General features: G+C 40.8%; 1 long non-coding RNA gene across 5 annotated transcripts in view; it reads left to right on the top strand.

Annotated features, from left to right (window-relative positions):
• LOC103617530 overlaps positions 1–24605 on the top strand; it is a 40148-nt gene extending 15543 nt beyond the window's left edge. For 3 of the 5 annotated variants that reach the window (XR_001862886.1, XR_001862887.1, XR_552342.2), the window contains 4 exons: positions 9600–9685; positions 19020–19146; positions 23476–23572; positions 24030–24605. This is a non-coding gene — a long non-coding RNA (uncharacterized LOC103617530). Of the gene's footprint in view, positions 1–668; positions 751–9599; positions 9686–19019; positions 19147–23475; positions 23573–24029 lie in introns of all 5 variants that reach the window. The other 2 variants (XR_001862889.1, XR_001862888.1) reach the window with 1 other exon arrangement.
• Positions 24606–26256: the final 1651 nt, after the last annotated feature.

The raw sequence follows: 26256 nt of genomic DNA, 5'->3' as shown, positions 1-26256 counted from the left end.
GGTAAAAAGGAAAAAACCCAAGCAAACAGATGGAAATGTCATCTCTAAACTGACAGAGTCTCTGTAAATTTGCTTGAAGAACTATCTCAAAGAACATAATAATAATATGAATAATAAAACATTCTATACTGTTCTGGACTTTATTTATTTAAACAAAAATTTATGGAGCTGGTCACACACTAAAAATTGGAGAGTTTGGTACTGCAGTTGCTTTGGTGTATTTTTCAGCATTGTAATGGGCTACAGGGAAACAAAGGAGGATATGAATATAGGGCAGTTGGTATTTAGATTTGGGTGGCACTTTCATTTGTTGTAAATGTCTTTTTTAAAAATCTATTTTCCTTCTATCATGCTACTGAATTGTAGAAGATGTTGATATAGAAAAGCTGGAATTATTTAATAACAAAAATGAGGAGTGTTTTTTGTAGTGTATTTCTTATATTTCTCATTACCAACCTCTTGACTGATAAGGAATCCCGAGGTCCGTGCTAAACTCACCCATGGGGTAGAATGCGCTGTTAAAGAGTGAGATGATAGATGGATCTATTCCTCACCTTCCAAACCCAGTTTCTTTATAAAGCAGTAGAAAGCAAACCTTTTCACAGAGCATCAAAAAGCAAGCTCAAGAGCAACACTTCTATCACACCTTTCACAGTATTTTTTTTCAGGAGTCTGCCCCTGATTTTAATCCAAAGGAGCTGCTTTTGGAATGGGTGTGTCCGGCTTTCGTGTTTGCCTGCTGAGGAAGAGGTACGCCCTTTGTCCCTCACCTGCAGATGGCTTGGATGCTTTTACTTTACCGAGGCAAGCACTTCCCAGTGGGCTGCATTCAGAAAGTGCTTTTCATAGCATTAGTACAGAACCAAGTTACAAAAGAATATTAATCTAATACATTCCAAAATTCGAATATGTGTGATTAATAAGCATTATTATCTATAAATAAGGCTCTAATGATACTTTGGCAGTGTTGTAAACACAAGAATCAGAAGCAATTATTGTCATTATTGTTCTGCAAGTACTTTCCATGAATACCAAATGGATATTACTGTCCAGCTCCTTGGCACATAGAAATCCTGTAAAGAACAGTTGTCAGTCAGTAAGGCCTGGCCGGTTGCTGTTAACTACGTTTGTATAAAATGTAGTGTACCTAAAGACAAAGCTGACAAGTTATTGAAAGCAAGCTGATTGATTAAAATATTTATTCTTTGTCCTTTGCAACATCCAAAATTATGTTAAATAAAGCCTATGAGAAAGTTTTCCCATCCTGTGAGATGAACCATTTGTGTGATGGCTATGATTAAAAATGGAAATGGATTTTCTGCCAAAAACACTGCCCTTCTTTGTGTGAAACCCACAAAGGTGAGGATGTCCCAGCTGAAAGATGATGTGTAAATAGTGTTGACATTCCCCTGCCCCCCATCTGTAAGAGGTAACCCAGGACTAGTTTTCAAGGACAGAGGATGAAAGGGGTCTTAATCCTCCCCCCGGTCTGTACAGGTCCCATAGACCGGAGTCACACAGGCGGCCGGGTCCCACTCTGTGACACCCTCACTCGCCTGCCTTTGGCAGTCTCACCTCCCTCACCAAACCTCGCTGCTTTAGACGGCGCCAGCCAACAGCAGCATTTTGTGGTGGGTGTCATGTTGTTCTTCAGATGCCAGGGTGTCATCGCGAGCGGGAACAGTGTGGGTCTGACTCTCCGAATATGCAGAAAGAAGAAGTAAAAAAACAAAACAAACCCCAAACAGTAAGCTTTACTTTCCAAATGTGTTCAATTCTTCTTCCCTCTCCTTGATATTTGGGGCGTGCAGCACCCTATACCATGTGGTTTAACATTTTGTTCTCTATTTGTAGGTCAACATTTCCATGATTAAACTTCATCCTTTATTCAGCCTGTTCTGGCTAGGCTTTGCAGCACATGTGATATAAGCTGTTTTCACAGCTAGTAGGCCAAATCTTACTCTGAATAAGGGAGCCAAACATATGTGACTGAGTCAGACACTTAAATCAACTCCTTGGTAAATGGGAGATAACTCCAGGTGCAGTGATGAACACTGAGAACCAAAAAAGTGGGAAGGGTGGCCAGCGTTCCTCTGTGTAGGAAAGGAGATGTCCTATGCACACAGGCAGTGAAATCATAGCCCTACCAAAATTTGCTCTCCCACATTTGCCTGAGGATACAGAGCCCCCTTCACTGAAGTAATTGGGAATTTTTCCATTCAGGGTTAGGCCAGCCTGGGATAGGCTCAGCTGCAGCTGGGCATGGAACAGGCTGTGCAGAAGGGGGACAAGGCAGCAGGAGGCGAGCCCACCTTGCATTTGCAGCACACACAAGAGGGTTGCTGGGGGAACAAGGAGCACTTCACCTACAGCATTGTGTTTCTTTCACTTGCCCTACCTTCATCGCCCTTGCATATCTCATTTATGGGCCAAGGCTGGTGGCTCTTCTTTTGCTTGGTGGCAGGTATCGGTTGCTCTAAGTCCATGAAGCTGGACTGGATGATCTATCCACTTAAATCAGTGGAACAACTCCCAGAAGCACTGGCCATCCAGAGTGAGTGTGACCCAACCCAGTAATCCTTTGTGCAGAGGATTTGTGTTAAAGGACTCTGGCTGTGTGGCCAGCAGCCCTTCTCCTGTCTTTCTTTGGCATTGCCTGGTAATTCTGTTAAGTTCTGGGAAGCCAACAAGGCTCATCAGGCCCAAACAGAAGTGCCAGAGGAGCAAGGGATGTTATAAATGATCCAGACCCGCTGTGTGGCTGCTGTGGGATGTTCCTACCTTCACCAGGGCTGGACTGGTTGGGGCTGTTGGGTTGCTACACAGCAAGCACCAGAGTGAATAGCAAAAGAGAGCTCCTGCAGGAGGTCCAGAGAGGACCTATTTTCCTCAAATGGATGTGGCTCTACCCATAATATTGTAGAGAGAGGAATATGTTTCATCTATAATGAACCATTTCTGTCAGGAACAAGCCCTTCCAGGGCTACACTGAGGCTGTCTCCCTCAGCTAAAGGAAATACAGGCAACATAGCAGGACTTCCAGTGACTTTTGCCTTTTTTTTTGTTTTGTTTTGTTTTTGTTTTGTTTTTGGTTTTGTTTTAATGGGACCTATTCTGTAGGTTTTGTTCATTTGCATAGGTTTTTTCAATAGCTTTTTTTTCATTTAGAAAGAAAAACATATCCTGCCCAAAACTAAATCTACTTGCTAGATTGTCAGTGAAAAAGGTCAAATAGTGACTACTGTGCTTTGTGAGTACTGTGTTATCTGTAGTTTAGAAAGTCCTGTCCTGATAACACACACAGTAGACAACACACATAAGATGAAGTTTATGCACTAGTCTGAGGTTTTGAGGACCTGCCTCATGGCTGGGCAAATCCCTGGGCATTCATGTGGGCATCTGATCCACTTCCCTTCCATTTCATTGGGAAGAAATCCTGCTGGTTATGAGATGTTACCAAGGACTTAATAGAAGGCAGGTGCCTTCAGTTCTTGTCATGAAGTTAAGGGATGCTGTACTGAATGAGGCACAGAAGTAGATGATCTGGTCTGGTGTGCCTGGGGACATGGAATGATGCAAGGCAAGGGTAGGATGAATTGCACACTCCTGGTAAGCAATAGGGAGAGTAGCATGATTCTGCCCTCACTGGGGTGAAAGTTAATCAAGAATATGCTGGAATAAATCCCTATGTGCATCAAAGATACATCGGTATCAAATTAATGGAAAGGAGAAGGGAATTTAGGACAGCTAAGATCTGCTGATAGGGTCAAGTGACCTCCCTGTCCTCGGGTCTACATTTTGGAAACACAAATTGCACTTTGGTTTCACTTTTAAAAGTGTGAGCCAAATTGTGATGCTTTCAGAGAGCAAGGAGACTGGAAGAAGATGGGAAAGTCCTGTGATCAGGGTGCGAGAGGATTGCAGCATGGTGTGGTGATGTGAAGTTGAGCAAAAGAAAATTAGAATTATTCCTGCCAGTTATTTAGACAAAAGAAGTTAAGCCTCCATTTTCTTATGTTTAAATAACAGTCTCCCTCTTCCATGGTATAAAAAATCCCAAGATCACCCAGGAATGAATTAAGACTCTGGTAACAGACATAATTTCACATTAATGAAGAGACAGTATGTTTTGTATTATCTTTTCTCTTGTTTTTGATTGCTGTTTTTGGGGGGTTGATATTACTGTAAGTAAATACATTTGTCTTTTGTTTCATTTTCCCCCTGTGACCTATTTCATTTAATTAGAAGGAAATGTATGATAGGAAATGAGTATCATCACACTGGGCTCCATCCAAAGCCCGTGAAATCATCAGGAACCTTTCCTGGGCTTTTCACCACACTGGGTCCAGCCCAGCAGACAAGAGGGGCTATTTCCACCTTATCTGGAAGAATGTGCACTGTCAGTGTAAAAATATTACAGTTCTTATTTTAAGGTCTGGCTCCAATACTAGGGAAGGATTTTGCTACTGTATGCGCCTCTCTGTGCCACATGTTTCACATCTGTGGCAGCACATTAAAGGATAAAGGTTCCTAAAACTTTAACTCTGAATATACATATAAAAAGAAGATACAAATTAAGGAAAAGATAAAAGATATTGATGGAAGTACAGGAGATGCTCTTTAACATGCATATTATTGACTCAATAGATTGTTACGGCTTCAGAGCTATTAGGGTCTGCTGTGTCAATGTGTACTTAGGGACTGTTTAATATGCAGATGGTTGACATGACAGACTGGAGCCATTACAGTCTATCATGTCAGGGGGGATACATGAATACACACTTTGCCAACACTGTAAAAAGTCCCTTTAAAATGCAGTAGCTGTTTTTTAAAATAATTTAATAGGTTTCGTTCTTTGGATGCCCAGAGACTTGAGAGTCTGGATTTATCAGCAACAAAATTTATTTCCAAATTAAGTCATTTTCCATGTGGAATGCGCAGTCTGGAGGACAGGGTGTAATCTCAGATACGCAGCTCCTATCAAATCTTGTAAAATTAGCTACTGCACTTGTGCATGTGTAGAAGAGATCAGAATCTATCTGTTGGCATGTGTCTTTTTGAAGAATATAGTTTTGTCTTTTTGAGGGGTAAGGGAGAATGTCGTCTCTTTTTTCATTCAAATAATCTTCAGTAGCAATTAAATAGCTTATGCTACCTAAGAGATCAGTTATTACAAGATAAGCAGCATGACAGTTTGGAAAACTGAATAAGTCTTTGATTATTTACTAAGTTTTGATATCTGCTATTTGCCTCAAAATGCTAAAAAGTGGAGTATAAGATACAAACATGAAAGGCTCATTTGATCATCATAAGGAAAGGAATCAGTAGTTTTGCTTTTCTTTTCCTCAACAACTTATTTTTTATTAAAATAGCAAAGCCAAGTGTTGTGTTTAATAAGATATATTTTTTTTCATTTGAATATCAAATGGAAAAATACAATTAAAATATTTCTGCTTTTACATTAATCGTAGGCTATATTTCAGCAATGCGTATATCTAAGAAGCTCAGCATACACATTTGGTATATATTAGATGCTTCTAACAGATGCCCAGACCTCTTCCCCTGATTTTTAATGTTCTTTTTTATGGCAGTGATCCAGGGACATTTTAATTTGCAAGCCTGTGAACTTGGAAATAATACTTGTAGCAGGGCATTACGTCTAGTCCATTCCCCCTAAGTTTATTGTCCTGTGCCACCTAGCTCTGATTTTAGCCGATTTGCTGAACTGAGTCTCATGGAGCAATTCCAGCACAAAATTCACTGAGCAAAAGCACTCTGCCTTGCAAATAATAGTAATTGTGCAATATTATAAAGGTTTTTCCTCTTATCTGTGGGACAGTTGGGGGACAAATCCTGCAAAAATGTGCATTTTTAGGCAAATGTGGTGGCTGATTTCTGACAGCTCCTTTTACTGCCTGGTGCTAACAGGGAGACCATGGGGGCAGTCTGGATGTGGTGGTGACGGGGAGGGCAAGTGCCAGGAGGTAGAAGGTGGGGAGAGCACATTTTCCATAACCTGTTACACATGTGCTCCTGGGTCTTCTGTGAGATTTCTACAATGACACAGGAAAGTCAGGAAAAGCTTAGAAAAAAGAGAGGTCTGGAAAAGCCCAGGAGGTGGCTTCTCCTCACAAGGCTTCTCCTTGTGCGCCAGGAGAGGCTCCTAATGGGAGATACCTCTCCCTGGTGCTGAGTTACCTCTGCAACAAGGGAGGGCCAAGCAGCAGGAGCCTGTGTTGCAGGAAAATTTATCATAGCTTCAAATTGCATCCGTACCCGTGGGAAAGGTGAGCTTCGTTCCCTCCCCAGCTCTGGGATGGTGGGCACATCCCTGTGGCAGTGGGTGGGGGGCCCCCCCCCCCATCCTGTCTGTCTTCACCTCTGACCATCATAGTGGTTGAGGGGGCCCATGTCACTCCCCAGGCCTCTCTACCCTTCTTCTTCCCCAGGGCAGCCCTGGAAGTTCCACTTCCCCCTCTGTGTTACCCATGTGCAGGGAAACATTGTCAGCTGAAAGAGGCACATATGAAGGCACGTTGTGAAGCACTGTGTTACCTGGTGCTAATCAATAAAGCACAAATGTAGCTTTTTGACAGCACTTGTAATTTTGACTATTGCAATGGTGTGCCATTTCTTTGAATGCAGTACGCTTCTGTGCCCCATTAAAGCATGGCTGGCATCGCTTTCAACTATTCACAAATGCTGAGATGTTGAAAAATGTAACATTTACAAAAGATACATCTGGTGTATATTTACAAGACTCAGGAATCATTTAAATAGTGCCTGTGCCATCACCATATTAGGAGAAAAGTTAGTCCCAGCCGCATATGTGAAATCAGTAGTCAAATGTGTGCTGGTTGAAAGTCCATTGCTATGACATAGTATTTCGGGGTATTAAACTTGAACATACCAACCTGGGTACAACACTCAAATGACATAAATATAGACCTGCATAACATATGTGATAACTACCTATAGGCACCTGTTTAAACAATGTGGTCAGAAGAGGGTTATGGGTTTTGAGGGACAAATGTTTAAATTTTTTTTTTGGTAAAGCAGAATCTTTGGCTTCTCATTGTGAGATGTCATCATACCTTTTCCCTGTTCTTCAGTGAGAATCGTAAGACCTACCTTGGAATCAAGGAAAAAGCTATTGAACAGCTTCCTTTATATCACATAACATGTCAAGGACAAAAAGGTGTTTGTCTCCTCCTGCCAGTGCAATACCACTTAAGTTACATTTGAAAACTATTTTTTAATTAATGTGATGGGTCATGTTTTTACCACACTAAGGCAGGAAATTCAAGGTAAACCAGATACTCCCTTTCTCAGTCACACAAACATGAATTAAGCATGTAGCATCAGACTTAATTTCAATTTCTAGGTCTGCAACTGAATCTAGCTCAATGTGAACTCTTTTTTCTGCACCGTCACATTGATACCTGGATGTTAGTGACATTATTTAAAGCAACAAATCAACCTATAGGACTGTGTTCAACTGTATGTCATTTGACAGTAAATGGAATAAAAAAATGTTACTTTTCTCTAGGGGCAGATTTGTTAAAGGGTTTTCATCTTTTGTCAAGATATTTAATCCTGGAATGTTACAAAAAAAATGCAGTTTGTACAAGTGCAGATTTCTGCATGCACAGTTTGCCTGATTGCTAATTTGGCTGAACACACTTAGTCTTAACACACGCAAATGAAAGAGGAAAGATAATTTTTGCATATATCCTTCTGAGTCAAGTGTGAGTCCCTGGACTCTAAGGGAAGCAGGTATCCACTTTTGGGGCTGAAGGCTGTCACTCTGGATCACCCCGTACATCAGTCTCAGTTCATGCATGCCAATGAGAACAAATTCTAACAATGAGCTGTTGAGTGATGCCAGCAGAAATGAATGTTTCTGAAAGCTTCAGGGTTTTGGAGAAAGCAGCTGAAATCAACTCCGTGGCACTCATCACTGTTGCCTAACTGAAGGAAGGCAAGAATTTGGCTCAAGCCTCCCACGTAATGGACAGATTTGAACACACCTTTGTTTTCCAATGGGCTGAGTAAAGCTGGTACGGGACTATAGAATTAAGCCAAAATGCCCAACCATGTTATTTCCTCAGAGGGGTTGACTACAGAACAACTTCAACTAAATTATTAGCACTACTAGGAATTATTATTATTAATTCCTTTTGGTAAGCCTGTCCCTCCATCACAGTAGCAATCACGTGCTGGGATGTCTACTGCTTAGGACATCATACTCCTTTGGAAGTGGATACTAGTTTAACTGATAGATTGCAAAGAAGGTCTGACCTATTGCCTTTTCATGTTTTGCTTTCTTTCAATTGCCTGGACTCTCGCAGCTCCTTAGTAGCTTTTCTGATCCATCATGTCAGGCTGGCAGCTGTGCCTCTGCACTGTGCCTGCCTGCCCACCGTGAGCCAGATTTCACTCTCAGATGCTTGGCGTACCCTCCTCCCTCACTGTTCTCTCACTGGAGAGATGATTTTGCCTTCGCCTCTATTAAATGGCCTGGTTTTAACGGGAACAACTGCTTTCTCCCATGGGTCCTCAATCCAGGGCTCTAGGTGTGCAAGGACAGAGGAGAAGGCACATTCCTGGATGTCCCTAGGTGTGTGCTACGCATGCAAGACCAGGCTTCTGCCTGACATCTGCGGACTGAGCCCTCCACCCCTGCCAGCAAATGGTCCCACTCAGAACCACGGGCATTTTAATTTGGAGATATTTTCCCCAGGCTGTGTAATTTTCGCCCTCACTGTGGACTCCCCGCTTCTCTCAAGCCTAAATTTCCCTGGGTCATGCAGGCCCCCAAAGGATGGCGTCTCAAATGAATAAACTCCATTTTACATCAGTCCATCTGAAAAATTGTCCTGAGAGGTTTCCACCCCCTCCCCAACAACAGGAAAAAATGGTTGAAATTTTATAAGCAGATTTTCAAGAAGGAACAGATTTTTTTACTGCCAAGCTGTATAATAGGTGTTTTTGAGAGGTCGTTAACTTCAACAGTATAGTCAGAAACAGTGTTACACCCCACACTGCATCTATCGTTAAGCAATTAAGTTACTGATGGGCTTTTACATTTATTTACCTTGATGGAAAGATATGTTTACTGAACCTGAGTACAAATCAACATGAGGAGGTGGAAGTTCAGAGTAAATTTGACTAATGATGTTGTGTTTTCATCCTTAAAAGAAAGAAAAAAAATGCCCTGCTTTTGATGCTATTTTATCTTCATTGGAAGGGATCCGAAATGATCCCAACTGTCATGTGAGCGCTCAGTTAGGCTTAGATCCTCTTTGATTGCAGCTGAACATCTCTCTCTGTTGGCTCATACCGTTTCTTATATGAATGCAGCATACAGCACTTCAGGTTGTTTATTGAACAGCACTTTAACTCTTCATCTGTGAATGCCCTCACAATTATATCTTTAAGCAAAATATGAGCTGTGGCCACCTTTGCCTGAAGAGATGTTAATGTGGCCTCATTGCTGATGTGAAGGAAGAATTTCCTCTTGTTTTCAGAGTAACTTCTAAAATACAAACAAGAAATATTTCTTTCAGTGAAACTTTATTCTCTCTCCTTTTTTTCAGGCCCACTCTTTTCTCCAGTCTTGGTATGCGGATTTCTCTCTCTCCAAGTAATTCCTTAGCATCCCCTTGAATGGCATCTACCACACGTGAGCATCCTCCACAGTCTCTAAGATACTTTTGTTGTTTTTCTTCTTTGAACATTTGTTTTTTTGAGATGACATTGACAGACATGAGGCCTAAGTCTGGAGATGTTCTGTGGGTAGAACTCACATTTATTTCAGTATGTCAAGCAGTTTTAGGATCTGATCCATATTGAAGACTAGCATGGTGTAATGAGGCCTGGGCATATACAACAATATGTATTCTAACACAGCTCACTCAAAACAAATATGTTCCCTTCTCTTTGGCTGGTATAAACAAACAATCTCCATTGTATTCTGCATGGCTCTGCTGCGCCGCCTTGCACATGGAAAGGGCTTGGCTTCCCTCTTCATAAAAACAGCATCTCCATCCTGCTATATGGAGCTTTCCCGTGTATGCCCAGACGGACCTGTGGCTTAGGACACTGATCCCAAAACCTGATAATTTGTCTGGTGTTAAGTCCTAAGTGCTTTATGAGAGAATGTTTCTTGCTACAGATATGCTTAAACAGGGTCTTGTTTCTGAGTCCTGTGCACTTCAGTCAGATGATACTGACTCTGGATTCCACAGCTGGAAAACAGAGAATCAGTGTAATAGTTCTTGCTAGATCCCCTCACACTGACCCACAAAATCTTCTCCTCTGACATCTAAATTTCCTTGAAATAAAAATTGTCCACTTTGTGGAAAATTCTTGATGACTCAAGGTGGAAACGTTAGAAGGGGTGAGTTCGGAACTCATGTGTGAGATCCATTGTCTGTGTGAAGCAGAGGGAGTTTGAACCCAGGTGTTCCTTCTGTGATTGAACTCAGACTTTTATGCCATTTTGCAAAGCCATTACCCTCTCCTGTAACTTGTGCTGGAAGCGGAGTGAGCTGTTTTGGCACTGAAATGATTTCATTGTTAGGCTAAGTGTTACACAGATGGCATTCTTAAATGTAAAATTCTTTTTATGATTCTTTCGATTTCATATTTATTTCATTAGATCATTATTTATGTTAAAGAGTCACTATTAATCTGAAATGTGCTCAGCTTAAAAGAAAATGTTGAGAGGAGTTTCAGGTACCTGATACTCAATCCTTTAGTTTTTGTGTTTTGCATTTTCCTATTTAAAATGGTTTTTTTCTGTCTCTAGGTGCTATGTGACAGATCCACACAAACAACAGAGGGGAAAGAGCCTCACTTAACTGATTAGAGAAGAGAAGCAGTGAAAGGGAATATGCACAAAGCACTGCCAAGTTCACAGAGCAAAGGAAAAGATAAAAAATAGACCCATTTCACTGGCTTTTTTTTTTTCCTCCATAGAGGAAATGTAAGGTATTTCTTATACTAGCAGCAGGGAAACAATTTTAAGACAAAAATGTGATTTCTTAATCAAGGATCTCTAATTCAAAATATATTTATTTAATAAAGAGTAATTATGATAGCAGCAACTACTCATTCATATCAATAATTCATCCAGAAGTAAACCATATCAACATATTAGCATTTATTTTTCCATTTAATAGGCTGTGATTTAAAATAAATCTAAATCATCATAATCATTCAGCTCCATATGCTGGGAAAGAAAAAGTCACCTTAAACCAGCTGCATACTGTGAAAAAAAAAAGAAAAAAAAAAAAGAAAAAGGGGAAGAGAAGTTGTTCTAAAGAAACAGCATATGGGAGAAAATCTTAAGCTGGGGTAAAGATGCTGTGCTTTGTAGATGGCAACGTAGTTTTAAACCAAAAGAGGGTAAGTTTGTAGATGGGAGAAAATCTTAAGCTGGGGTAAAGATGCTCTGCTTTGTAGATGGCAACGTAGTTTTAAACCGAAAGAGGGTAAGTTTGTATTAGATATTAGGAAGAATTTCTTCACTAAGAAGCTGGTGAGGCACTGGAACAGGTTGTCCAGAGAAGGTGTGGATGCCCCATCCCTGGTAGTGTTCAAGGCCAGATTGAATGGGACTTTGAGCAACCAGGTCTAGTGGAAGGTGTCCCTGCCCATGGCAGAGGGGTTGGACTAGATGGTCTTTGATGTCCTTTTCAACCCAAACAATTCTGTGATCCTATGATTCTGTGATAACTGTGATTCTATGATAGTGAGGCTGAGTTATACCAAACGAAGTTCTGGTCAATAATTTTCGAGAGCTATATACTGATTTCTTTCTTTCAGAAAACAAACAAAAAAAAAAGGATTTCTCTCAGTTTTAATCAGGAAAAGGCAATAAATGTGATCAATAAAATTCTATTCGAAGACGTTAATGTGTGGAAACAACAGGCTGTTTGCAAGTCCTTATGTATGGAAACAATAGGCTGTTTACAAGTTCTAAGTTGGCTCTGCACGTGTACCTGCTTATGTGCTTGGAGCTGCATTTATTTTTCCTGTTGCTAATTACATAGCTAATCCCTCTCCTAACTTGTATCCTCAACTACCCCCATAATTTTGTCAGCTGACAGTTCTTTTTCAGCTCCCTAACACATCAGCACACCTGAAGCAAGCTCTGTTGGAAACCTTTCTTTCTGTCACCTGTCTGAGGTCCAGAGAGTGGTGTTTGGAGCCTGTGGATAAGGGTTCCACTTCTTTGAATTTTTTTTTCTTTTGACATATGGAAAAAGCAATGAAGGGCTCAAGTCCTGGTTAGCCTGTGCTTCCCTGCTACAGCATCTCAAGAAGTTGATGTAGATCTCCTCTTGCTGCTTTTTCTGTTGCCTTTGCTTTCAGTAGGTGAGGCCAGAGACTGTGGTGGGGAGTGGGATGTCACCACTCTGCCTGTTCTGCTGCCACGTCCAAGGCAGTGCTGATGACACACTCTCTGGTCCTCAGGGCAGCCATAGGGCCCTCTTGTCCTTGGATGAGCTCAGCAAAGCCCTTTGTCTCCCTCAGACAGAGACCTCTCTATTCTGTCTGGGAAAATACGACTGTGCAACCCTTCTTCCCTGTAATTCCAGCAGTGATGCTCTCAGGGGACCTCTCAAAGTGGTGGCTGCAGTCACAAGGCTGTGAGCATTGTGCAGGTCAACTCTGCAAAAAGGTATTTTCTTAGCCTCTCAGATGATTTTTGTCACCTGTGCCGTTATCATGTTACTCTTCCAAGATTGTTGTAGCTGTCCTAGCAAAGACTGCCCTGCACATGTAGCCTGTGGTGCATGGGGATGTATAGTCCCAGGGCAGGCAAATTTAAGTAGTACCTGACTTTTTTTTCCAGTCCCTGCCATGCTTTATGCTGTTAATATTCCTCCAACAATTTATATAGAAAAGTGAGTCATGTTTGATTTTCCATACCCTAATAGAGAGGAGTCATGTATTTTCCACAAGTTATTGCATTATTTCTCTCTCTGGTGTGGCTCTGATTTAGTGCTGGATGAAGCTCAAAAGGAGGATTAGTGTAGAGAGACTCCCATATGCTTGGATGCATTTCTGAACTGTGTACTATCCTCACTGCTTTTGATGAAAAAAGCTGGGCTACAAACCTGATGAGAACAGGCTTCCATGCAAGATGTTTAGTATTTTCTGCTTCCATTTGGGCCAGGAATACGGCACATCCAGCCACTTTTGGCCCTGCAGCTCTTGGTGACAGGCTTGCCTGAAATTTAGAAAATCACAGTGGTGGAGAATGAATGGGGGAGTGAAAGGAAGTTGATTTTTCTCCACTTTATTAAAGTCTAGATTAGGGTTTTGTTCCAGCTTTGGCAAAAGCTTTGCTGGGGGATGGGCACAGGTAGAATATTTTTATATTAATGGAATTGGTTCATCTGTCTATTAGATGGTTGCACTGGAGTGCAAGTCCATTTTTAAGGTCCTGAGTAAAAGAACTTGTGCTGATTTTTAAGAGCTGTCCCTTCTGGGAAAATTAGAGCTGGATGTAAAACTCTGACTATATTGTATTCAAGGAAATTTGGAGCATAAGAAGGAAGCAAGAAGAAGGGAAATAGTGAAAAAGGGAGAGAGGGAGGCTTCCCAAAGAGAAGCTGCTACAGTGAGTTGTGCTACTGCTTGGTGTCACACATGGGGGCTTCACTATACTTAATACCTGATCATTTTTCTAGCTGGTAAGTAAATTATAAATAGTGAAACACAAAGCAGCACTGAAATTGACCCTAAAACTGCTGTTGTACTGCCATTTGGGGCTATCTTCTTTAGTATTTTCTTTTTTTATAAAGAATTTCCCAGTAGTACTGTTATCAGATGATCATTTTTGCTGATTCTCCTCTCCATTACAAGGGTTTCCGAGTTTATGAATGAAAGGCTATGTTTTCTCAACCAAATCCTCTACTCCTCAGTCTATTAGTAAACTAATGTTAACTTACAAGATTTGACTGAAACCTCAGGGTCTGCCAGCTGGATGCTTGAGGAGTCCAAGCTGGCTAGGTAAAGAAACACCTTTTTCATATGACCCAGCCCAGCTCCCGAGTTGCCCCACAAGTTTCTACCAGTACAAAGGCTGACATTGTCTACAAGGAGCAACTCAGATTACGGTACCTTCCAGCTGCATTGCCCCTGACCCCAATCCTGCCCTGGGCTGCCCATGCTCTGCCCTCCCTGCATGCACAGAGACTTCAGCTGCAGCCCGCCGCCTGCCAGCACTGAGTCTGGTCTTGAGGGTGGCCTTGGATGCATTTTAAAAGGCAGAGCAGACACTCTGTGAGGATAACATGGAATGATTATTTTAGGGCAGATTTTCCCTTAAAAAAAATAATAGTTCTACATGCACGCAGTTTGATCTTCACACAAAAGATTTATATAAGAACTCACTTCTCTCTGTCAGTTACAAAAAAAAAAAAAGCATGCTGGCAGGATTTAGGGAAGTGTGCGGGCTAAAGGATAGAAGCAGACAAAAGGGAGTTTTTCTTCTAAGAACATCTGCACAGCTGGAACTCTGGCAGCGCTGTGGTTTGAAAGCCTAGGTGTTGCCTGGCTGGGGCAAGGGACAATGTCTGTTTGGCACCCTCCTGACACGCAAATTTGGCCAGAGATTCTTAGAGCAGTCCTCAGCCACGTCCCTTGCTGTGTACACACAGATGCATGGACATTATTTTGCCATCAAATGCCTGTTTTGGGGAATCTTCCACCCTGGAGGTCAACTATACATAAATTATCTAAGGGCAAAGGTGGAGGAAAAAACTGTGATTTCTTTACATGCTAAAGTAGATATAAACCAGGCACAAAGTTCAGATGGACTTTCAGGAATAGAATGTCTGCAGTGCCTCTAGAACAGCAGAAACCCACATCCCTGACTCCTAGATGCCCTGCAAAAATGTGCCTATAGCTCAGGGTGGAGAAACTTAACAAGAGGCCTGTTAGAGAAACAGCCCTGACAGCCTAGCAAGGATAGGAAGGTTCTCTTGTGGCACCTGCACCCCCAAATGTCTTTGTAAGTATGAGTAGAGCACTGGCTAACTCTGCATTGTGTCATGAAGGAAATGTATGTGTGAGTCTGGAGTTGTTCTGATTTTTGTCTGTCTCAGGCTGGCCCTATTCAGCCATCTCTGCCCTTGCTGGGGAGTGAGTCCCAGATCCAAAGACAGATTCTAACAATACAGCCTGTGTGCTTGCCTCTGATATAGCATGATGCTTATAACTGAATATAAGCAGGGATGAGGCTTTAGATCTTCCTCAAAACTCACTGTAACTTTGAGGTTGTCAAACAGTACTGAAGTGAGAGATCTGGAGTAGGAAAATTAGTGAACACAAAAGTCATGATATTTACTCAGTTTATGCATTTTCTCTCTTTTTTTCCATAAAACCTGCATAACTGGCATGTAATTGTTTTGCTAAGTGAGTCTTGAAAGCAAAAGTCTTGATAGCTGTCACATATCTTCTTTGTAGTACAGTGTGTTGTCCTCAGAAGACAATCAGTAGAACTTGCTCAGAAAAACTTAATCAGCAGAACTGAGTATATTGTCAGTGCTTAACAAATAATAAATTATAATAATAACAGCAGTTCCTTTTGACACAACCGATCAAACTTTTGCTTTATTGCCAGAGTACCTTTTTTACCTCTGTTTAAGATTTAATACCTTCTACAACTCTGCTTGTTATGTTTGAGAGGACTGGTGATACAAACAAACAGGGTGGAAGTACTGACCGAAATAAAATTTTGACAAAGGACAGAAAAAAATACAAAGAAAATTATTGAACTGTTCCTTTTCACTTACTGATGTCGCTTATAAGTCTTAAAAACTGAATTCAAGAATAGATTTGATCTTTTCTATTGTTAAAATGTAAACCACTATGCTTACAAGTTAAAAGAATCACATTTAAATTTTCTGATAGTCTGTTTTCTAAAAGAAAGACTCATTAGGCTTTCTTTACAGAAAGGTGAATGTGCCCAGAAGCACACATATAATTAATCAATTATTTTTATTATAAGAAGTTTGGATAGCTCAGAGAGTTGCTAATGTACCTGGGCCTATCACTTCTTTGCCACCATTGTAATTTGGCCTTGGCTGGGAGTTACTAGCACTTGTTTAATTTTCTGATAATTTGGTAGTTTCTATGCAACTTGTTGGTGGGTTTTACTCACTTTTAACAAGACATACATTTATGTTATAGCGAAAACTGTCGGGTCAGCTCTAAGCTGCTGCTAATGGTCACAGGCTTAAATGGGCCCGTTTCAATTTAACCCAGTTGAGGATCTGACCAATGATCACAACTGGCATTAATTAGCAGATGTGTTATCAGACTCCGTGGGGACGTCCTGGGTTGAGTGACAACAGAAGCACTCAGCTGCTGCAGCCAGTGGAGCTGTGCCAGTTTGGCAGCTGATGGCACCGCACCTCATGCTGGCAGGTGGAAAGTCCAGGTCACCCCTGATGGAGGCACGGTGGTGGCTTCTGCCGCCAGTCTCCAAGTAGAAGGAGCCGCAGAAGGAGCCCAGAGCACTGGGCGGGTGGTTGTAGTAAAGCTCAAACAACACGAGGCTCCTGGGAGGGGAAAGGCAGGGAGGGAAGAGTGGGAGGATGGAGCGCTGAACTGACTTGTCCCTGGAGCTGGATATGCACAAGAGATTGCACTGCTAAGAGAAGCAAAAGCCACTAGCAAATGTGGCTTTCCACTAGCTCTGAGCCACTAGCTCTGGCTTTCCATGTGTGCCATCTGATGTGACACTGTAATGCCAGTTGCGAGTGTGTGGCAGAAGGGTGAGGGAAACACATCTAAAATGAGGGAATCCTGAAAAGTAGTTGGATTTCACAGAGACATCTACTGACAGTCTCAGTGCTATTATGGCTGTAAACTAGGGGCTTGGACCATGACTAGACAAGTGTCTTGAGGAGCTCAGGGAAAAAGGGCATGCTATCCTCCCTTTGCACTTATCTGAGTGTAGCGTGGGTTAAAACCAAGCCAGTAACCTGTGCAGATATTAATTGCTCAGTAGCAGCCAGTTCCTCTTCTTCCTCATGCCTACCTACCTCCACAGGATGGTGGCAGGAACAAATTGCCAAGTTAATGGCATGGGACCTTTGTAAAAATTTATGGTCTCTTGATATTTACAGGACAAAACTGGACACCACATAGCTCACGGAGTAATTTTTTCAGCTCTTGACAGAGTTTGGAAATTTCCTTAACTTAACTGACCCCATGTATTTTGATGTACTGGGAAAAAAAGAAATCTTTTAATTGGGAGCTCTTTCTGTTGTAACACAGGAAAGGAAAACAGCAAGAGAGTGAGAGTTCAATAGTACTGGGAATGGAGAAGTTTTTAGACTGGTCGCAGACTTCTGACCCAGCTGATAGGAAGATGCAGAGTATCCAAGGAAGGTGCTACCACCTGCAAATTCTCTGTCACCCTTCCTGCACATTTCTCCCACCACTCAAAGCAAGATAAGAAAAGATGTTTATGCACCTATTTGCTGTGAAAAATCTGGGTCCTTCTCTGAATAGCCGTCTTTGGGCCCAAGGCCACAAAAGGGGATGGATGACTGAGGCTCATGTGGCATATAGATGTCCAAGTCCAGGCTCCCAATCTACATACCCACTAAGTTCATCACCTGCATTTTTGATAAGAAAGTTTTTAAGACGTCTAAAACCTTTTATCTGCTCATGCCTCTTGGCCAGTCACCAGCTCAGCTACACTGAACTTCCCAGCAGTTAATCCTGATTCTCGTCCTCAAACTAGCCTGCTTTGCCCATATGTCTACCAAGAGTGTCCTGGTAAAGCACATGTAACACATGATCAGGACTGAGCAGTACGCAAAGTACAGCAGCTGTGTTCACTTTCATTCAAAGCCAATATCTTCAAAGTCTACCCAACCTTCAGGGGCTTCAAGCCCTTTTCTCTTATCTGCAAAGAGAGCAGGAACCTTAGCTAGGAAGCTGCAAGCTAAATATTCATGGGGGAAGAGATTTTTCCTACTTCCTGCAGAAGTGGTGCTGACACATGTAAGGTTCTCTGGAATTTAAGGCAATGAGGTACAGAATCAGATACAATCTCCAGCCCTCCACTGCTGAATTAGCTTGCTGTTTTGGATTGGTGCAAGATAGAGGATCTCTTTTGGTATACTCATTGCTTTGTAAGGTGTTTCTAAAACATTGTCTTCACAGCCTAATGAAAATACAGTGATTTTTCAGAAAATCAGTAGAACATATCCTCAAAGGATATGATGATTATTGGAGTTTTAATTAAAATAGCAGGTAAAATAAGTATTATAGTGTGCTATTATTTCTAAAATAACAACAGAATAAAGATGCCCATTTCTTTTTTGAGTGTAATTTTCTAAATGAAAAAGTAAACATTAATATCTGCAGAGATCTTACTGATCTTGTACGATAATTTAGAAAAATATCCCTATTAGGGATAGTTATATATGCTTTTTGTTGGAAATGCAATCACAGGATATGCACATAGCTGCAATCTGTAGACAGATTAAGTAAATTAAATCACTCAATGTCTTTTTTCAATAGCTCTAAAGTTAAAAGTAATTTGCAAAGAAAATACTCAGTTTCAATTGGTTTGTAATATCTGTTAATGATCTTTGGAAAAATTTCTGATAACACGCAGGAATTCCCTTGGGGACAGGGTTGTGAATAAGTGGATTTTTTAAGTTTGAGATGTCATTAGCTAGTGATTTCTTTGAAGTAAAAAGCTGTTACAGAATAAATTGCAGAAGTATACAAGTGAACAGGACAATCATTTTTATGAATAATATACATTATTTCCACTGTGCTTTCTGCCCTCTAAAGAGATAATTTACAATCTAACTTGCCATTACAAACATCCTGGAATAGCAACTGCATGAGCATTTTGTGCTTACTTTATGTGTATTCTGTGACTTTATATAAAAGTACACCTTGGTGGTATAAAACCACTAGTGTAAGGAGCTGATTTGCCCTTTTTAATTTTTTTTTCTTTTCCCCCCCAGTAGATAATATTTTCAACCCACAAGGCCGAAACAACTTTCCTTAACTGAAATGACTCCAGCACAGCTATTCACTAGAAGACATCCCCCTTGATTTCTTGGGGGGCCTGTAAGATGGCTGAAGTTGTAGGTAAGTTCAATCATGGCAAAGAGTGCCTCTATTCTCTTGGTGTCTTATTAGCATTAACATTTTCTTAACAGTTCAGAGATGAATCAGGTATCTATCATGCCCCACCACAGTAAGGTAACATGAGATAAGGCAATAAGGACAAATGAGCTCTCCTGGCTTCTGCCCCCACCTTAGGATATCTAAAGTAGAAAAGAGTGCCAGGAACCTCACAGAACATACCTGTCCATGGGGAATGTTGTCCTGCTTCCAAGGTGCAGTTATACAAATCACCCATGGGCAGCTGAGGATGGACCTTCTGCCTCCACATGTTCCTGTGGGTGGTTCTGGGTTTAGACGGGGATGGAAGGGATGCTGGTCTGGGTAATGGGGCACTGGGACTCCAGTGTGTGCTGTCACATAGGTCAAAAGATACAGCTAACTTCAGCCATTGACCTTTTGATTTCCTCACTTTCCTCCAAACCTTTCTGCCCAAGACCTTGTTAAACTTTGACTGCTGTTTCCTGATCTGCAGACAGAGCTGAAGACACACCATGCTAGCATGAATATGACTGGTGCCTCCAGGGTTCCCATACAGGGCTGGAGGAGAAAGGAATTGTCCTGCTCTAGAAAGAGATGTGACAGCCACCAGTTTGAAAAACCTCCTAGACTTTCCTGATCCTCTGAAGGCCCAGTATGATGGCTTACCATGAGTGAAGGTGCCATCCTGACACTGCCTGTTGACTGGCACATGCCATGAACTGAAAATGGATTAGATATCATTGCATGGTAGCAGCTCATAAAACTCAGATTTTTTAAGGCTAGGAGCAACCGTTATTATCATCTAATCTGATCCTCTGCATAATGCATGTAACTGAATTTAACCCAACCTGAACTTTGTGTGACGATTTGCTTTTATGCATAAAAATGACTCCTCATTTACAAATATGATGCTGTTTGTCTCAGTACTAACCATGCAGTAGCAAGTTCCTTTAATTAGCTGTACATTGTTTGGAAGAGCAATACCTTTCATCCATTTGCAGCTCAATACCTTTTTGTTTCACCTTGCAGGATAGGAAAGAGGTTTTTTTTCCTTTGCTGCTAATTAAGTTTGAAGATCTTGAGGATAAAATGTTATTTATATTATAGTCATGCTTAAGTAGAACTCTGACCAAGACTGGGGATCTCATCACACAAAGTGAGGGAGACTGTGCAAGCCCTTCGGGACTGAGACTATTTTAATAGACACATGGCACATTTTCGAGGAAGATGAGCGATTTAGCTGAAAAGGTTGCCAGTCAAGTCAATAGATTCATACCTCTCAATCACCTATGACTTTCACAAGTTAGAAAGAAAGGTAGAGAAAAGTGAAGTTTCTAAAAGTTAGACCCAAAAAATTAGTTAGGAATATAGTCAAGTTCCTGGAAAAGGACTGTTCACAAGTGCATGCAGTGACAGGACAAGGGGCAATGGCCTTAAGCTGAAGAAGAATAGATTTAGATTAGATATTAGGAAGAAACTCTTTATTACAAAAGCAATAAGGCACTGGAAGGGGTTGCCCAGAGATATTGGACACCCCACCCCTGGAAATGTTCAAGACCAGGTTATATGGGGCTCTGAGTAACCTGCTCTAATGGAAGGTATCCCTACTCATGGTGGTGGGGTTGGAACTAAATGGTCGTTAAGGTCCATTTCAACCCTAATCACTCTATGATCCTATGATTTAACAAAGGAAAACAAGTGTTTCTTATATGTAGCTCTGTGTCCTGCCCACTGTCCATGAGTCAGATTGGCCTCCAGTGGATGAAAGTTCTCTAGGAGAACAGGGTGCACTGAGGAAAATACCTGCAATGACTGATTCATGCAAGGGCCCAGACCTTTCCAAAACTGCTGGGGTCCAAAGACATCTTGTAGATTGTCTGAGACAACAGTAAGTATTCTTAGTTTATGGAGAGGGTTTGTTCAGTTCAGTATGATTTGAATCATAGAATCATAGATTCATTAAAGGCCTCTAAGGTCATTGAGTCCAACCATTAACCTAACACTGCCAAGTCCACCACTAAATGATGTCCCTAAGCGCCATATCTATGAATGTCCCATGAGGATAAATCTTTCCTGAGAGACAAGCTGGTGCTTATGTTCTTTATCTTTCCTCAAGAAATTTCCCATCCTTTTGACTTTTATCATTTTCATTACCATTCCCTGGACTTGTTCTATTTCTACTTTCTTTTTTCAGGGATGAGGTGACCAAATTTGAAGACAGTATTCAAAGTGGGGATGTGCCACTGATTTATATAAAACCATTATAATATTTTCCATATCATTCTCTAAAACTCTTTTCTTTGTACAAACCCTGTAAGATTCTTTTAATTCTTTGAACTACAGTGCCTTTTAACATCTGTAGTTTACTCTGATCAGATTATAACAAAGGAATAAAAGGCTCCATTTTTCACATAGAATTTTATTTATTGTTTGAACTTTAGAGGAGAAATTGGTTAACCTACAATTTAAAATTCTTGGCAATGTAGACCATTGGGCAAGGATTTCATTATCAGCCCTTCTATACTTTCTGTAGAAGTGTGTGAGGCTGAAAGTTAGTGTACAAGGTCTTCGCTCAGTAGGCTTGTCTTTTGCTTTATAGACATGGACAAAACCTAATTTGGAGCTGCCAGCATCCCCAAAGATGTCAGAAAGGGCATTCATCCCTGTATCCCCTTCCTGATGAAAAATGCTGGAGCCACAAATTTACATTCTATTCATCCAGGACCATGTGTGCCAGCAGCACCTAAATTTTGCCATCTCCCACATACTGTACCTCACACCTCCATGCCAGGCCAGGGAAAGACCCCTTTGAAAATGATGCACTTGATGGCTGCAGCGGTTGAGGGTCTTGCTCTTGTGTCACAGCTTGGCATTATGCCTTCATCAGGGTATTAGAAAAGACTCAGGGAAAACGGTTACAGCTATTCTATTGCCTGAGACACTTCCTGCAGCTCCTGCCTTTCTTTAGAATTACCAATCCAAGTGGTGACCCTGCCTGACCCTACTTATCTTGTAAAAGCTGACAAGATCACAGCCTGAAGCATTATAGCCACAGGCTCAATACTGGCTACCAAAATGTCTGTTTAGTATTTTCAAGAAACGTTGCTCTAAAGATTTACAATACCAGCCTCTAGATATATGGACAACACCAACACACAGCCCTGACCCCTGAACATTCAGCCTCACTTACACAGAAATTTGTGCCTCTCTGGGGGCCAGCACTGAACTGCCACAAAATAGTGATTCCCTACCTGCAAGCAAGCTGGATTTTAAGCACTATTTGATTATATATATGAAGACATTCGGTAAAAGGATTTGAAAACTATGGTCTTGAGTTCAGAATTCATGGTCAGTTTTTTTTTCATTGGTTACATTATTGCTTTAGCAATAGAAAGATCTCTGCCATTTCTGTGTAATATATATAATTTTTTTTAGTTTGGTGTAGAGCATTTTCTTCACTCTTCCATGACCAAAGCAGTTTTTCAATAGAAGTTATTTTTAGATGAACTGTAAGTTTCCTCCCTAGCAAAAATTTTAGCTGCACCAAGTGAAAGCAAATGCACACTTCCTCAGATATCTCTAAGGATAAACACAGGTTTAAATATCCGAAAAGTATTAAGGGACCAATCTGGTTTAGTTGCATATATGTTCATACACCAGATAAATTAAGTTCTTGCAGAGTAGTGTGGGCTTTTTTCCCCCTCTTCTTTTTAGAACCACAAAGACTTGGAGCACACATTGAGGTCCTATTGCTCCTGTTGGAAACTTGTGTTGAGTACAGCATGAGTTGGATGGGACCCAGAGAAACCAAATACAGACAAGTAATGATGAGTTGGCCATACAAGCAAGGAAAATTGCAGATAAGGGGTGCGCACCAATTAGCAATGTATCTTTTGGGTCATCCAGTACATCTCCCTGACACAATGAAATTGTTTCTTATGGTATATTTTTGTGGGGTTTTTTTTTCCCTAGATTAAATTTCCTAAGTGATGCCATGTCTCAAGGGAGTGGTTGTGTTGCTTAGAGTATCTTGTTGTCAGTTTTTTCCTTTCTTAACGTCATCATATTTCTTCTTTTTATATCACTTTGCAAATTTCCTTCTTTCCCTTCTTTGATCTCTTTTAACTAGTGTGATGTTGTGTTTAGTTAGCATTAAGGCAGCCCATAGATATTTAACTCACTTAATCTTCCCTATTGTAGCAGTCCTTTCAGCCTTGTTCTTCATCTCTTCTAGTCACAAAGCTGCCTGTCAGTATCTTTTTTAGTTATGAGTTTTTAAAGTTGTGATGCATTTCTCTGATCTAACAATAGACCTGGTACAGAGCTGAGCACCCTTGGTGTCTTGTCACTGAAACCCCCTCCTGATGTGTCCAGGGGATGGCTGCAAGCATTCTGAACAGGCACACAGGTAGAGTATCCTGCTTGAACCACTTCTTTGGTGCCACTTTATTGACCAACCAAACACTATTAAAACAGTTAACCTAGGAGTTAAAAAAACAAATACATGGCATTTTGCATTTCTTTTATTTCTCATAATGTAAAAAGACAGAATAGCACAGATAAAAAAACTTTGTTGCAGTTGTTGAGATTTTCTACTCTTGGTCATGAACATAACAGACTAAAATTATGGAAGACATAATCTTCCATAACTACATCTGAGTGCTAGGAGAGTACATTGTAGAAAGTAATTATATACATAGTCACAAGCCTAGATGTTCACTTCAGGCAATAAATTCTGATCTACAAACTACAACACTCCTTTAGTGCTAAATGAGATCTTGGTTGTAATTGACTGTCTTTACCTTTGTGTTCTGTTGGATTGGAGGAATATAATTTTAATCTGCTCTCTTTAAATTTTCATTAAGGAACGTTTCAGCTACCTGCAGCCTCATCCGATGATGCTTAATGATCCCAGCTAGCTCGATCTTCTGTGCACCAGCAGGGATTTCTTTAAGTTGGCCAGCTGTATAGAACATTGTTGTCAAGTTTAGTGTACTTGGAACCAACCTTTTAAAATAATGGCATATCTAAAGACAGGTTATATACATAGCACACACCTATATGTGTGCATTTATGCGTGAATGTGTGTGTATACATGTATATATATACTTAAGTGCACACATATGTATAGAAATGCTGATGCTATTCACCTTTTTGAAATCTTTACAGCTAGTATTAACATGAATGTGCTGTTAGATTGGCAGTGTTATACATTTTTGTTGGAGTTTACTTCTGTAACATAAAATCATAAAGATAAGCTGTGAAACTCGTGCAGCTGATGACATAATTCTAGAATCTTGTGATGCTGAATCTCATATTTCTAGGAGTGTGGGATGGATGTTCCTCGCTGAAATAATTATACTGCCTATTGCAATATATGTTTCCTTGTTTTTATGTGGGCACTGAGATGTCCAAACTATTAAATGTATATGGTACAATGAGTCCTGTGTTCCTTATTTATTCTAAAGAAGACAATACATTTCTATGGTTTTATTGTATAATAAAGCCAACTACTCTAAGAATCTGTTATGTACATAGCAATAATCTGTGACATATGCATATTTACTTTTAATAATGATGTCCAAACATACATATGTGCATATAAATATGCATATATGTATATACAAACACACATAGAGAGACATATACACAAATTAAATGGAACCAATTAGAATGTGGCATAAATAGATTCAAAGCTTACCTGTTATGGCTGTGTGAAGGGATAATTTGGGCTACAAGGACATGCAAGAAAGCATAGTTCAATATACTCCATTGGCTCATTCTCATTATGCTCAACCGTGACAGTCTGTATGCTAAGACAGGGTACCAGCAGACATTCGCAATGACAGCTGGTTCAAAACAGAGCTTTCAAAATAGTGCAACACCCCTAACTTCCTTCCAAATGTCGGTGTTTGCCAGCACTTAGCTGAGGCTGGTTCTTAAGGTCAGATGTTCAGATATAAGTTATTCAGAAAGAATCTGGTTCTTTATGTTTGAACTGTGTATATGTTCAACATACAGGCTTTTTGTTGCCCATGAATTTGCATTTGAGCTCACACATGGATTATGCTTGTCTACTACCCGCAAAACTGATGGATGTTTCTCCCTGATACCATACCCTATTTGCCTGGGATGTCCTCTATCAATTTCTTCACTCTCTTGTGGGCTACATAAACTGAGATTCAGATGGTAGCTCTTTCTTTACATTGGGACTGAAAAATCCATCAGCCTCTATGTTGAAAAATGGAGGAAAAGCAGCTTTCCTTTAACATCACCCATATCACACCCCCTGTGCTCAACCAACCAGGAACACAGCAAAAAAAGCCAACCAAGCTTCATTTGTTGAGTGTGACTTTTCCTGGTGGATGCGAATAGAATCTGGAAATACACATGCTCCTTCTTGGGAGAGAAAAGCAAACAGGTTTTATCTATTTGAAATTGAACTCAGTGAAAAATAACCAGGCACAGAAAGCACACTTGAAGGTAAGACATGAATATAAGTAAAGATAAATTTCACTAAGCTAAATTCAAGGGAAAAGTGCCACATTGTTAAAATTATTACAGAGAACGTGCTAAGTAATTGTTATGCTGTGCTGGTGAAAGAGTTAAGTATTCCATATGGGGCAAATAGGGGAGCTGATCCTGTGATGCTGTTGGCTCTTGTTTAGAAGCCGGTGTGTGAGGATCATGCTACGAACGGCCTTGGGAAAATGAGACTGGAAAGCTGATTTGGTCTTAGAAATTACTTTTCAGAGGGGTTAGAAAAATATTTTAAATCTATGATAAATTTTAGTTGTACTAGATGACTGGGCTGCTGAGTGTGTGCAGTGTGTTCAAAAGCAGTTTTTTGTTTACCATACGACCTGGGGAACCCAAGCGCTAAGCATCAGGCCTTCCGAGAAATTCAGACAAGTAATAGCGCTCTGTTTGGGGATCTTCAGAGCTGCCAGAACATTTCTCTGTAAACGAAATTAAGGAGATCTGACCATCAGGGGGTTCAGTAAAGCATTGGCCATGTGCCTATCAGTCTCTTTTGGAGCTGCACTCATTTCTGGAGTATTGACCCTGCTTTTGCTGGAGGTGCATCTGGGG

The sequence above is a fragment of the Corvus brachyrhynchos genome, unplaced genomic scaffold (genome assembly GCF_000691975.1).
Source record: "Corvus brachyrhynchos isolate BGI_N302 unplaced genomic scaffold, ASM69197v1 scaffold83, whole genome shotgun sequence".
Lineage (NCBI taxonomy): Eukaryota > Metazoa > Chordata > Aves > Passeriformes > Corvidae > Corvus > Corvus brachyrhynchos.
Note: the sequence above shows the minus strand (reverse complement) of the source record. Positions and strands in the feature narration are given on the sequence as shown.